The sequence below is a fragment of the Bactrocera dorsalis genome, chromosome 2, assembly GCF_023373825.1.
Source record: "Bactrocera dorsalis isolate Fly_Bdor chromosome 2, ASM2337382v1, whole genome shotgun sequence".
Lineage (NCBI taxonomy): Eukaryota > Metazoa > Arthropoda > Insecta > Diptera > Tephritidae > Bactrocera > Bactrocera dorsalis.
In genome coordinates, this window is record NC_064304.1 from 95,335,763 (window position 1) to 95,351,727 (window position 15,965).

Here is a 15,965-nt window from a genome sequence, read left to right on the forward strand (position 1 = left end):
TGGTCCAAAATATTTTTGTAGGCATTAGAGAAGGGCTTAGAGTAGCTGTCTCGTATCAATCATCACATTTTGCTGGTGGATTTTGAGCTTTATGATGTTCGTCGACGGCAGACTTGCACAAGTTTAACCGACTTTCTTTTCAAAAATATCGAGAATACTTCCTTCACTTCTTTACGTTTTCGAAACTCAAATGTCTATTTTTGAAACATGTATGTGAGTAATACGAAGACCGATCGTTTTCATTGATATGTTTCACCGTGAACCGGTAGATTAAGAGCTCGAGCGTCAAATACTATGTACAGAGCTCCAATTTTTATAATTGGTCGGATCCATTTCATTTTAAGGTCATCCAAAATCATTATAAGGTGCATATTTTTGATGTTTTCGCCCATAGCCAGACTGGCCGTATCGCACACAAATGACGAATGGAAAACACTTACGAATATTCTGCGCAAATGAAAACTTCGAAAAGGACAGTATTTTGAATATTTTGTAGTCATTTTTTGTATAGGCTTCACACTACTTCAAGTTGGCTATCCTTTAAATACTCCGTCCACTTAACTGTTGCGTAACCAATTCCTTCATAATTAACTAGAAAGTATTTTTGCGTCGAAATATGTATATCGGAAAAATGTCACAGACATCTCAACAATTAACATAAATTTTCCTATTCACCCCAACAGCTTTCCTACACCCGCCACATGAACTGTCAGACAACAAAGTATTTTAAAGCATCGAGTAAACCGCCAGAAGGTTAGGAGTGCGAAAAGGCAAGCAATTGGTTGGAGTCCCTCAAGCAATTAGGCACGGGCAATATGCCAACTCTCTCCGTTGCGCTAGAGACTCACGGTTACTTGCCACAGCGGGGTGATTTTATCGAAATAATTGAAATGAATGAACTTTTCATCAAATTTGCTACATTCTTGTGCAAAGTTATGAGCTCCAGCAAACGCTCTGACTCTGTCAGCAGCGCAGGAAGACAGCAACAAATAAGAATACCAACACACAGCCACACATACTTCGAATTGCACAGAAACAATGAAATGAGTTGCAAGCATTTCATTTCATTTAAGTAAACTTTCACGCCAATACGAAATATCATTCAACGAAACATACAGCCTTCAAAACCAGCCATTAACACTGAAATCGTGGCATTCCGACTTGCCACACGCACAAATTTCGCAAATTTATTCATATGAAATGGCAGCCGTGCTTTTTCACACCCATTAGTCACCGACAAATTACCGCCAAGCATTCCGCACGCCAACACCAGCGCTGCACACTACCGTTATTTACAGCATACTTGATAAGGTGTCCTATTGTTGTTGCTGGCCGTATAGAAGTAATATACCGCTAAACGATTTCATCCAGCTGCGGCTAGGGTTGTTATTCCTTCAGCGTAAATTGATTGACATGCTCCCACATTGGACGCTCGATTCAGGAGTAGTTTGCTTCGACATAACACGTCAGCGAGGTGGCAGTTCTGATTAGCGAGAATGGCTCAACTATTTAAATTGAAATTTATTTGGCAGATAATGGGTTTAATAATTAATTTTTTCGGAGTGGAACAAACAAATAAGGCACAACTAAATTTAAGCGAAACGGTACACAACAAAAATTGGAGGTTAGGAGTAGAAGTATACACGCGATATGAGTCGAGGACGAGCCAGCGTAGCAGCTGTCTCTCAATTCGCTGAACTATGTCAATCTCGTCATATAACTTGTACAGTTCATCGTTCCATCAACTGCGGTATACGCCGTGGCCACTGCGCAAAGGATTATAAATCTTGCGCAGAACCTTTCTCTCGAAAACTCGTAAACTCGACTCATCAGTTGTTGTCATCGCACCATATAGCAGGACGGGAATAATGAGTGACTTATAGAGTTCGGTATTTGTTCGTCAACAGAGGACTTTACTTCTCATTTGCCTACTCAGTCCGAAGTAGCACCTATTGGGAAGAGTTATTATGCGTTTGATGTCAAGGTTGACGTTTTTGTTGGTGTTAATATTGGTTCCAAGATAGACGAAATTATCTACGAATTCAAAGTTATGACTCTCAAAAGTGATATGGCAGCCAAGTCGATAGTGCAACGACTGTTTGTTTTATGACAGGGAAGATATTTCGTCTTGCCCTCGTTCACTTAGCTTTATTTACTAGATTACATAAAATCCCTTAAATCCTTGATATTCTCCAACCTATGGACAGAGTATAGTAGTTTTGAATTATCCCTGATAAGAAGCTTGCATGGAAGTCAAACATCAAGGAGAGAGTGAGAAAGTCATCAGTCTCTTTATACTGTGTATAAGTGAAATTGTTGCAAAGGGGAGTTCTGCCTCTGCCTCTATGAAACCGCAGTTAAGCCAATATGTTTGCTGTGTGGTGAAAGGCCCTCGAAACAACCACACCAGCTAAGCGGCTGAGACGTGTTCAATGAGGGGCCCTTATCGGCATCTGTGCCGCACATCGGAAGCAACTCCATTTTCAGACTACCATACCATTGTAGCGTGCGTCTTTCAAGTGGAGGTAACTGCCAACATTCACTCCGATAGATGAGCGGCTATACTGGCTAAGAGCTCGCTAACTGTGTACTCTAAACTAATCAAGAAGTACACATCTTCGTAAATAATTGCATCATAATTCATGCATTTTAGATTCGTACGGAATTACCGGTAACTGCTAAGCTACTGAGCATGATAAGCATCCTTACCTCAATTTCATTAGAATAAAAGTGAGTGGATTTTCCGATGTCCTCTTGCTTTCTAGCGTTGGACCAATGGACCTCCAGTGAGCTCGCCAAGTACCGGCCAACAACTTGTGCGACTGCGAGATTCAACTCAGATACCCAAAGTGCTCCAAAAGACATCTTCCGAACTACTTGCTCTTAGTTAAGTTAATTAATCTCGCCACAACTGTAGGTGTTCTGACTGAACCCTTTCTAATACGTTCATACGACGTGGGACTAAATATTTTCAGACGGTCTTTGCGAAAGCTATAAGAAGGAAGGCGAGGTGTCATCATATTGTCCCTTTTTCTTCTATAGTTCGGCTTTGGCCAGCTTGAGTTGGAAACATAACGGGAGACACACCTTCAGCGAAACTACTGAAGTGGAGATCTATGAAGTGGTGACTTCTCGGAGTTTATAGGTAACACAAAGGACATACATTTCTGTATGTGAGATCCATCGTTTAGAATCAACGCTACGACCTAGGCCAACATAACCTAACCCCAATTATTAAAAGCAGAAAAAAACGTTACCTTCGGCGACATGGAAGGAATAATACATTTCTTATTACATAAATAGGTATTTAAAAATATAAATAAATGGCGATAGGTTCGGTGACTGTAGCGTTGCCTTGCACAGTTGCCTTGTTTTCAAAAACCGAATGTCAGCTTCACGCGCAAAAAAGGGTGTGTACCGAATTTTAGATCGTTCATATAAACGGGCAGATGGATAACTAAACTTGTCACTTTTATTATTTATATGTATGTATGTATATTTCATAGAATCTCCGTCAAGCAAAACCGATATCAGGGAAAGAAAACCTGGCTTGGCTCAAATAAATCTTACCCAACAGGTCCTCCAAAGATAACATATCTTCAATAAAGTCCTTTACTTCATGATAGGGATTCTGTACGTAAAAAATATTTATTATAATTAATTTTGCTTTACTTTCCTTGCTTCGGTTCTTACGAATTATGATCCCAAGCGTTCCAAAATACCGCAAATTATTTACGAGATTCTATAGAATACGAAGTGTGAGCAAATATCACAACTAATTCATTATAATTAATAATACCAAGCATTCACGATTGTGGGTCTTTTGTCAAGGCAACATTTAAACTCAAACTTTTGCACAATAGCGGTCGACAATTTGCCCAAAATAACTTCGCGTCACCTTTGCACAGTCGGCTTCATGCTCGACAAACGCCGCACAGAATTTAATGCCATTGTTGAGACGCCTGCCACAAATGTCGACACTGCTGGGGCGCATTATTGATTTGTATACTCGTACTTATTTATTTTGCTGCCTTTGTTTGTCTAACTTTTTTGGGGACCAAATTATCGCGCCAGCCACAAGCGCACAAGCAGGCGCCCAAGCACTTTTGCGAAATTCAACAAAAGCAAAGAAAATTAAATGAACTCCCGAGCAAGCAATGACCCCTTCTGCTTTTTTTAAGTAACACTTGAGACTTGATTTGAGATTTCTGTGGAGAGCACCGATTAGAAATTCAATGAAGCACAACAACTGCCAACTGAGTCGTTGCGCTACAGCATTTTGCCGCCTGCTCCGGTTAGCAGCCGCGCAGCCAGAAAATGTTTGTATTTTGTTACAGTCTTTTACTGTTGTTGATTTCGTGTGCTATGCAAATTCTATATTCAATTGTCGCATTACATTTCCGAAACGTCGCCGAATTTATTCAACGCTTTTATTCATTATTTCCTGCAGTAATTAAAAGGCCTTAAAGTATTCGGAACAGTTTTAAAGTCACAAAAGTGGCTATCAAAGCCATACAAGGAGTAATAACAAACCTACGGAAATGTAACGGTTTGTGCAGCGTACTGCGGGATTGCTTTCGAAACTTAAATTCAGATTTTAGTGTGTTATAACTGTAAATTTATTGAGGCGTGCTGAGTTCTTCTGTCACCCACTTTGCCTTGCTTTTTGCGGAACTTTTTAACTAAGAAATATTATTTAATAACATTCGACTTGAATATAGAAGTAGTATTAACATAATATTGAACTGAAAAAAGGCATTTAAGGGGTTATATCCCCTTCTGAATTTTAATATATCGAACGGTTGAAGTTGACGCATATTTGAAAGAATTTTTTAACTTAGTGTAATCGAATCCCAAAACTGTAAACGCCGTTTTGTTGAAACGCTGTTTTCGAAGTTGGTGAGCATAATCTTCGAAACGGCTGAACCGATGGAGTTAAGTTTTCTCACGATCTTCTGAGAAAAACAACATATTTGTTGTTTTTAAAGCCGGCCAAAGATTTTAATGTATATACATACATACATATATGCCAAACCGTATACAAAAATTTCAAAATATAGCGAATTTTTGAACAGCTGTAATTTTTTTCAACTTGCCCGAATTTAATTTTTTTGTTTTTTTTCGTTCCTCACCAAAATCTTTCTCACCACCAGGCAACTTTTCCCGGCAGTCCTTCTGGAGGTCGACTACGAGAACAAAAGAATACAAAATTTTTAAATTCGCCCATTATTAAAGTATAAAAAATCCTCTAAAATTTCATCTTTTGTTAAATAAAATGCCTCTTCTAATAAATTACAAAAAGCGCCGTTTTTCTGACACCACCAATGGTTGAAATTATCTACAATTCAACGTTTTCAATAATAAAACACAGTTAAATTTTAATGTATATATGTAATAATAAAATCGCCATTTTGTATAAACTTGTTGCAAGCATTTTCAGACTTCTTTAAACCCTCGTAACACAACAACTGCCACATCAGCCAGCAACCGGAAAACAACAAGCGACCTTTTCCTAACAAAAGCAATGTTCGTATTTTTTATATCCAATTAAAAAGTTTTATGAGTACACCAACAAAACTAACAACTAAATAGTCTGCAGGAAAACATAAGCGTTTTTTGTTGTTTTTTGCTTTTTGTACTTGGAAAAACATGTTGCAGCCAAGCAAGTAGCAGCAATAATTCGATAACAAAATAACTGAGGAAAAAGCCGCAGCAGGAAAATGCAGCGAATTTCTTAACAAGCTACAGGTTGCGCGCGACTCAGTGGCATGAACTTGAAATTGGCTAACTTAGAGAAAATTTCACGCTCGAGGGCGACAGGTCGGCATGTGGGCGGTGTGCACAGTCTGCAGAGTGTCAGTGTCGAGCTGCTGGTGCATTGCCAACAAACAAAAAAAAAATAAAATAAAAGGATAATATTCCGTGGGCTAAAGGGATGCCGAAGGTTGAAAACCAACCGCGAAAAGTTGAATAAGAAATTATTGCGAAATTGCAAATACAAAAGTTTTATAAATTCACTTATATACCATAATAATGGAAAATAACAAATATATGTCAACAAAACTTATTGCATACATTTTTATTTCAAGCACCTAGCAAAGTTAGCAAAACCGCCGTAGTATGTAATTTTTTTTTTTTTATTTTTTTTGCTAAAATGCAACTTAGAAAAGCAGCAGCGGAGGAATTGGCATTGTAAAATACTTTATGCCGCAGCAGCTACCTCCACTTGGTCCTTTAATATTTCGATTATGCTTTTCCTTCGAAACTAAATTTATACGCGTTCTTTTTCTCAATATTACGTATACGCCCTGAAGGTGCCAACATACTGTGGCAAATCTTTTTGACGACTTTGGCAAAGTGTTCAATTGTTTATGTGGGGTCTATATAGCATTAATATTACTGACGCCTGTGCTGAACTTAAGTCTTGCTTTTGTTACTGCTCCGGCGCGCAAAACTGTGAGAAGTTGTTATTGATAAGGGCAAATACACCAATTTCTTTATGCTGTTGTATAAAAGTTCTCTGACTTCGAACAGGTGTTACTTATTACCATGAAGTACAAAACTAGGAGGCTGGCATAAACTGTATAAGTACATAAATAAATTTCAAAACAAGTAAGAAAGGGTTAAGTTCGGCAGTAACCGAAAATTTAATACTCTCACCATCTGCACAGCGACCTAAAATATCGTACATATTGACATATATCGCACGAAATGGATTAAAACAGGCTTATATATAAGTTATATTAGGGCTAGGGAATATTTTATCTCAATTGTATATAGTTTTGGTAAAACAATGTATCATTACTAGGAACCTTCATTAAGAAACCTCTCAGATTGACCAATATAACTATAAGGTATAAAGCCAGGCGGATGTTTGAAAATATGTATATGGCAGCAGTATTTTTTAGTATTTTCAATACTAAACCGCACAAACTGACCGATATATTCATAAAAAAATCAGCCTTATACACTGGGGGGTCTACATATATGCTGTCTGGGTCCTTGAAAAGAATTATCCGAGGTCAACAACTATTGAGCGTAAAATAAAAAAAACTTTAAGGACGTATGGGGTAGTTGTGGCCCGAAATTGGTTGAAAATTTGGCGAAAAACTCACTCAAGTATGCGACGGTGCATTATCATGGTGCAAAAACCAAGACCTGTAAGCCCAAAATTCGTATTTTTACGAATAGCTTCGCGCAAACGAAGCATTTCGGCCAGTCAAAAGGACTACACCTCGATAATCGGAGAAAACTGTCATCATAACCTTGATTTTAACCTGGTTTAACATGGTTTTTTCGCATTCGGCTTACCGTTGGCACGATATTCGACCGATTCATCGTATCCGCATAAAAAGAAAGTAATCTTACAAATAACTCAGGGACTTGTTGGGGAGAGAAACGGTTATTAAAAAGGCAAAGCATTAAAAAAAAACTTATTTTTAGCGAACGCATTGGAAAAAAGTGTAAAAAAATTAGGTGGTTACTCTTGATTAAAATGTCAATGTGATAACTGATCTTTGACCTGACTCCATAGAAATCTAGCTGAAAAATTAACAAATCACATTACACATAACCTATATCTATTGTAGCTAGAAACTGGGAAATTTTTTCCACTCGTGTGTTTTGTACTTTTTTTATTCATACTACATTTGATTTACTAAAATAAAACTGAGCCGGAAATCTCGCTTTTAATTTCCGTTCGATTCGTGCAAAAGAACAAAACTTCCCACAAATGCCTGTGATGATGAAGTACGAAACTCAGACGCTGCGAATAAGTTGTCATCCATCAACAGCAAGAAAAGAAGTCTAGTTGCCAGCACATGTGGCATTCAAATTTCCATGACATCCGCCGTCGCTTGCAACCATATGATTCTCCCGCTTCACTCCCTAGACATTCACGCAGGGCCATGAGGCGCTGTCAAATTTAATTTTGACTTAAAGCAAAGCGCAACGTGGCTTTATGCCAACAAGCAACCACTAAGACATCAAACAAAGCCAGCACCGCCATAAGTGACAACGCCTTAGCCACACTCTGCTTGCCGCTTTGGCTGTCAATATCAGCATTAATAACAGACATGGCCACAACTGTTGTCGCAATAGTTGCACTGTGAAACCCTACAGCAACGCGACCCACGGAGAACCTTTGATAGAAGATGGAATTAATTAATTTGGAGTTCAGCCAAGCTGAAGAGCTAAATTGCCAATATTTCATATTTTACTTAGTTAGTATTTAAATCGGGAAGTATTTTCATACATGGCTATAACACGTTCGAACTGTACTGACACGAACTCTATTAAAACAATATTAAGGTTATATGATTTGGGTATCGTAAGCTTGTGATTTGGCAGACATCACAACCTTGATCTTTATCGTGCAAAAGGGATTCGCAGCGCCCAACGTCTAAGAGTGTCGTAGTCTATGTCCAACATGTGATTTGACGAGTTTTAATTCACTTAACAGGTTTACGGAAAAAACTTATTTATGCCGATGTATCTACAACTTCCCCTTTCGTGGAGTTTGAGCTAAATTTATAACGAAAATTTAATTCTATTTAATTTTTCTCACAGATTTCGATTTTACCGCTCAACGATCCAAGGTTTACAACTCTGCGTCACATCATGTCGCCCGCAGCACGAGAAAGTCACACTTAGCTGATAAACGCAAAGACGAATGCACGTAGCAAAAGCTCGACCCACACACAGCATAAGATACGAGTGCTTACAGTGGAGTTCTACTCTACGAACACGACTGTGAGCGCGGCATGCAGCGTCAACAACGGATCTCTCCGTAAGCACTTAACGTGTTGTTGTTTACTTTATCTCCCATATGCAGCATATATTCCAACGTCTTTATCTTTAATCTTTAATCGTCTTCCTTCCCGTCAGTGTCTCGCCTAGCTCCAAAGTTCACTTAAAGCACCTTTAGCAATATCAAATATGTTTAAGCATCTTATGCGCAAACACATACATACATATCTGTGAATATGTATTCATATCCCTACATACTTAGTTGTGGTATTTTTCTCATCTTTTTTTTAAGTTATTCTTGCCAATCTGGAAAATTTAGCTTTACTTTGGTTTCTCCCGTCTAAATATGTACGTATGTATGTATATGTGTATTACCGCAAGTATATATGGTTTTGTGTGTACATAACCATAGATAAAGTTTTGCGCCTCGCTGATGCCAACAGTTTTGAAAGTTCGCCGCCAATCTCACTTTTTGCCTTTCAATATGCGCTGCCTACATCGTCATCTCGAAAGTGTTTGCTCTAGACGCGCTAATTTCGCTGAATTGCTGGTTTAATCGATTTTCGTCTCGCCCTCAAATTTTCATAAATTTATAAAATGACAAGCACAGGCATATGTATGGTATATTATTTACAGTTATCGTTGAGTAAGTACATTACATCATGATAACAGGGACTACTTATTTGATGCTTACACTTTGGCAGACACTTAGCCTCGCTTCTTCTTCTTATTTATTTTTATACTCTCGTAACTTGTTGCAATAGAGTATAATAATTTTGTTCAACTGACGTTTATTTGCGGTAACTAACACTAATTGAGTTAGATATAGATCTATATAGTTTTATGGTCGCAATGGCGAGACGAGTTGAATTCCGGATGATTGTCCGACCGTTCGTTCGTCCAACCGTGTAAGCAATTGATAACTTGAGTAAAAATAAACAAATCTTGTTGAAACACACGAGCTCCCCGGTACTATAAAAAGGTTGCCGCGTCCACAAAATGATGTTGCAGTACTATACCTGTGTTTCAAAAAAATTGATAAATAACGGGTGATTTTTTTGAGGTTAGGATTTTCATGCATTAGTATTTGACAGATCACGTGGGATTTCAGACATGGTGTCAAAGAGAAAGATGCTCAGTATGCTTTGACATTTCATCATGAATAGACTTACTAACGAGCAACGCTTGCAAATCATTGAATTTTATTACCAAAATCAGTGTTCGGTTCGAAATGTGTTTATCGACAAATTTTGTTCAGCGATGAGGCTCATTTCTGGTTGAATGGCTACGTAAAAAAGCAAAATTGCCGCATTTGGGGTGAAGAGCAACCAGAAGCCGTTCAAGAACTGCCCATGCATCCCGAAAAATGCACTGTTTGGTGTGGTTTGTACGCTGGTGGAATCATTGGACCGTATTTTTTCAAAGATGCTGTTGGACGCAACGTTACGGTGAATGGCGATCGCTATCGTTCGATGCTAACAAACTTTTTGTTGCCAAAAATGGAAGAACTGAACTTGGTTGACATGTGGTTTCAACAAGATGGCGCTACATGCCACACAGCTTGCGATTCTATGGCCATTTTGAGGGAAAACTTCGGACAACAATTCATCTCAAGAAATGGACCCGTAAGTTGGCCACCAAGATCATGCGATTTAACGCCTTTAGACTATTTTTTGTGGGGCTACGTCAAGTCTAAAGTCTACAGAAATAAGCCAGCAACTATTCCAGCTTTGGAAGACAACATTTCCGAAGAAATTCGGGCTATTCTGGCCGAAATGCTCGAAAAAGTTGCCCAAAATTGGACTTTCCGAATGGACCACCTAAGACGCAGCCGCGGTCAACATTTAAATGAAATTATCTTCAAAAAGTAAAATGTCATGAACCAATCTAACGTTTCAAATAAAGAACCGATGAGATTTTGCAAATTTTATGCGTTTTTTTTAAAAAAAAAGTTATCAAGCTCTTAAAAAATCACCCTTTACAACTCTTTCTTGAACCATATCACACTCTATCAAATGGAATAAATCAGAATAAAACTCACAAGATGTATTTCATTCAAGTTCACAGCCAATATGGTGCTTTGCCAACAGGCGTGTCCCTACCTACTACTAGAGCCAAATTTCAGCCAAATTTGATGCATAAACTTATTCTGACATTCTTGGTTACTCTGGATATCCAGCGACAGATGAGCTACCATACTTAATCAGTACTCTTGCGTCCACACCGAACACCCCAGGCACCCCCATGTGGCGAAGAAAGAGGGATCCTTGATGGGCCGCTTCGAAACAAACGGTTTAAGGGCACAACAAGTTTGCAGCGTTTGTCCACCAAAAGGTGCGGCTGCAAGCGGACGTCTGTCTTGGAGCAACTAGGCTTGTGGCGCTGACTGCAATGAAAGAAAGACGAAAGCCTGAAATATCCACGGCCCAGAGCAATCCACCTCTGTAGTGCCAATTTTTTTTACTTTACAGAACATACAGAAATCGAGTGATATATCTAAAAGTTTTGGAATACGGGACTACAAGTTTTCAAGCCCTCAGATACCGAACATGTGAACCTCGGGGCCTATAGCTGATCTTTCTGTGTAAAACTCGGTAAATCTGGGAAAGAGACGTTTGATATGATCGAGTATGCTTACCCAGATGTTGCTTTAAATGATGTGTATTGGTTGCACTAATCCTTTTTGGAGGGTCGGGAAGAAGTCGCTGATGAAAGCCGGAATAATGTGCAAAATCAATATGAAAACGATGCTCCTTGTGTTTTTTGACATCAAAGGCATCGTCCATCATGAATTTCTTCCTCATAAACAAATCGTCAACGCCAAGTTTTACGTTAAAATCTTCAACAGACTCAAACGAAGTTTCAATCCGACAAGATCCGATAAGACATCGCAGCCGAGTGGAAGTTGCACCACGACAACGCCCCGGCTCACACCGCCTTTCTTGTGAATAGCTACCTAACCAAGGCCGGCATCCCAACGCTTCCGCAGCCGCCGTACTGTCCAGGTGTGAGTTATCTTCATAAAATCTTGAGCAACATTTTCTCGAATATATATATACAATATATACGATATATAGTAGTAATTTGCAACTTCTCACCTGACTTTAAGACCTTTAAAGTGATCAAAATTTGTGACTTTACATGGTTTAACCAACCCGGAAGTAAGTATTTCCCGCTTTCGAATCGCGCGCATCGCGGGAGTATAAAATATTAGATGCTTCTTCACATGTCTTTCTAGACAAAGTTGAAATTTTATAACCAGACTTGCAGAAAGATATTTTCACGAAAAAATTGATTTTGACACATTTTTGAGTTTGACCGAGATAGCTGTTAAGAATCTATTCCTTGGATCAGCTTCAGTAGATTTCGTGAAAAATGAGATTAGTCTCTAGTCTTTCTGATTTCCCCCAAAATCAATGGTAATACAGTTAATGTCAAAAATAGTTTAATTTTTGGAACCATCCTTATATACTGCCCGTAATTCGTTGTTCTTGCTGCAGCAATGCAAATGGACGGCTAAAGTTTTCAACACCCTCGGACATGAACAAAATCATTTGCGCAGCCGTAAATTCGCAATTCAATTAATTAAATGCTGAAAATTTCCGTTACTCTATAAAAACTCAATGCTGGATAGAAACTTTTTCCAACAACGTTAGCGCGCGCCACCTTTTCCGCCAATCAGATTACTGAAGCGTTGGTACTTAATGGCGCCGAGGCGATTTATACGGACTAATAGATATTTATGTGTATTCTCGGATTTATTCGAACTCACACACTCCCACGTGCATACGAACATAAGGCGACCTCCACCCCAACAGCATTTACAATCCATGACCTTTCAAATACTTTATAAGCTCTACATAGTATATTCGTAACAGTAATGTGGTTCGAACGCTACCGCCGCGTTCCAACACGGAAATGCGGGTCATGGTACGTCAATTTAAATGTAAAGTAATCATGTCACGTGCGAATTGATTGAATATATATATATTTTTTTTTGTCACACCGTCAACGACTCCCACTCCTTTAGCTGGCTGCTTTAGCAAGGTGGAGCATTCATTGTACCTCGATTTTAGGTCCACACTGGCCGTCGCAATTCGTATGCAGCGAATGCCGCTGAGCTTTTCGTGCGCGTGAGGCTGATTTAGCTTTCAACTATGCGAAAGCTCCGTTGTGCTTTACCGTAATTTGCACTCGACCGCCGCCTTGGGTGAGCGCTCGTGTGCGCAGCTAAGAAAATGTGCGTGAAGGAGCGAAAATTGCTTTTGATTAGATTAATTAAAGCCGTTTGCCAGATTTTACTCGCAAATTAGCTTTTCTGGCAATTAACGGCAAATCGGATATTTATAGTGGAAGAAATGAACTTCTGGTTTCGCATAAAAACCGACATTTGATTTATATTGAATGAGGATATTAATTTGGCGCGTCATCATTTAGGGTAAGGAATGGTGCTATGGTGGTATCGAATAATAGCAAGTCTTGAGAGTCACAAATAATTAGTAGTCTTATTGAAACGTTTAAGATTTTGTGTAAAAAAATACTTTTAAGGGTGTATGTTAAGAATACTCTAGAAGTTTGAAAACATATAAATAATAAGCGTGACGAACTGAATGGAATGATTCATGTCCGGCTGTATATAAGCGAACTAGTTCCACAGTTTTTGAAAGATCGACCTGATTTTGCTAACGTCATTTTCTACACAATTCTGCTCATTTGTCGGAATCGCAATATTGAAACACTATAGGATAGAGCTACCATACCAACTAACCAACCAAAAGCAAGTTTCTTTTTGGAAAGTTTTTCTTTGACTAATAATCTTCACATAATTTCCTGTTTTACTTTATTTTTTAGCTGATACTGTTTAAATTTATGTTAGGTTAGGTTACACTGGCTGGCTTTCATGCCATACATAGACCAGATGGAGGTTCATTATTAATACGAGCTAAAGTTTACGTCATGCAGAACGTCAGCGCCCACAGTTTAATAGAAATTTAATATCTAGTCCAAGTTCTACAGAGTGCTGAATGTAAACAGAGGGGGTGTTCCAGCGTCTGCTCCAGGCCTACTTCTCTGCACTTTCTACATGTGTCATGGTTTATAATGTGATGCTATGTGACCTGTGACTAGGCCAACAAGTATGCTGCCGTCTTTGCGAGAACGTGTGAGTAGAAAGCTCGAGTATTTTCTACCTATCTCTTGCACAAGATCTTGGCCTTCTAGCATGTCATTAAGGCATTCCATCTCACTCTGACCCGTCTGTCAGCACTTTCGGCATTCCTTGTCATTGTCGATCGTTTTTAGCGACTTGCATATTTCTTGAACTGCTTCGTAAGGATCGGGAAGAACCTCTGAGCCATTCGATACCAAATGAGGTTTCACACAAGGCTCTCTATTGTGTGACTTCTTCAATTTAAAGGCTAGCCAGTCAAAAACGCTACTCCCTTCCTTCCTTTTCCTTCCTTATCGGCAAAATGTGTGCACAGTCAAAAACGTGGTAAAAACGCAGAAATCAGCCATCTTTGCTTTGTTTTCATTTGAACAATGTTGCCATTGCCCAATACGCATATATAGTTTTGAGCACATCTTTGTTTTCAATTACAATTTTTTACAATATAAAATATCAAAACTAAAAACAAACTATTAAAAATAGTTTATATATTTACTAGCTGACCCCGCAGCCGTTGTCCTGCGCGAAATTGTGTGTTTTGAAATAAAAAGACTTCATATTTTATTGATAATCATTTATTTGCTATTTGTCTACATTTTTCTTCAATGTAACGCAGCTTGATAAACAAAATTTTTTGGTTTCTGTTCCGGTGCGTAAATGTACAGAGAAGAGGGTTTTCCAACTCTTGAGCACGCCACGTATATCTGGCCGTGTGAAAAACATAGCATTTCCAAATGTATGCCACCCACTATGCGACTATTCTGTTGATCGTCATTTTAAATTCAATTTTCACTGGAAACGGAATACTTTTGAACCGAAATGGCAATCGTTAGAACTCAAAAGAAATCCGTAGCATCAAGCATTTTGTCCCTTATATTTGATAGGTGCATCACAATCAGATTGCGATGATGCGGTGGCATACCAGGCCTCTCCAAAGAATTTACAAATTCCACTGGTAATTCACGGTGTCGTCTTCATTGTCAGACGATCGATCGATTTGTAACGGGTGATTTTTTTGAGGTTAGGATTTTCATGCATTAGTATTTGACAGATCACGTGGGATTTCAGACATGGTGTCAAAGAGAAAGATGCTCAGTATGCTTTCACATTTCATCATGAATAGACTTACTAACGAGCAACGCTTGCAAATCATTGAATTTTATTACCAAAATCAGTGTTCGGTTCGAAAATTTTTTATCGACAAATTTTGTTCAGCGATGAGGCTCATTTCTGGTTGAATGGCTACGTAAATAAGCAAAATTGCCGCATTTGGGGTGAAGAGCAACCAGAAGCCGTTCAAGAACTGCCCATGCATCCCGAAAAATGCACTGTTTGGTGTGGTTTGTACGCTGGTGGAATCATTGGACCGTATTTTTTCAAAGATGCTGTTGGACGCAACGTTACGGTGAATGGCGATCGCTATCGTTCGATGCTAACAAACTTTTTTTGTTGCCAAAAATGGAAGAACTGAACTTGGTTGACATGTGGTTTCAACAAGATGGCGCTACATGCCACACAGCTCGCGATTCTATGGCCATTTTGAGGGAAAACTTCGGACAACAATTCATCTCAAGAAATGGACCCGTAAGTTGGCCACCAAGATCATGCGATTTAACGCCTTTAGACTATTTTTTGTGGGGCTACGTCAAGTCTAAAGTCTACAGAAATAAGCCAGCAACTATTCCAGCTTTGAAAGACAACATTTCCGAAGAAATTCGGGCTATTCCGGCCGAAATGCTCGAAAAAGTTGCCCAAAATTGGACTTTCCGAATGGACCACCTAAGACGCAGCCGCGGTCAACATTTAAATGAAATTATCTTCAAAAAGTAAATGTCATGAACCAATCTAACGTTTCAAATAAAGAACCGATGAGATTTTGCAAATTTTATGCGTTTTTTTTTTTAAAAAAAGTTATCAAGCTCTTAAAAAATCACCCTTTATAACTGCAAGTCTCCTGGAATTTGACTTTGAATTTTCCAGTTTAAGTCAAGGAATCGTACTTACGACAGTTTGGCCAATGTTCGCATAAACATTCGTGATGAATCCATCT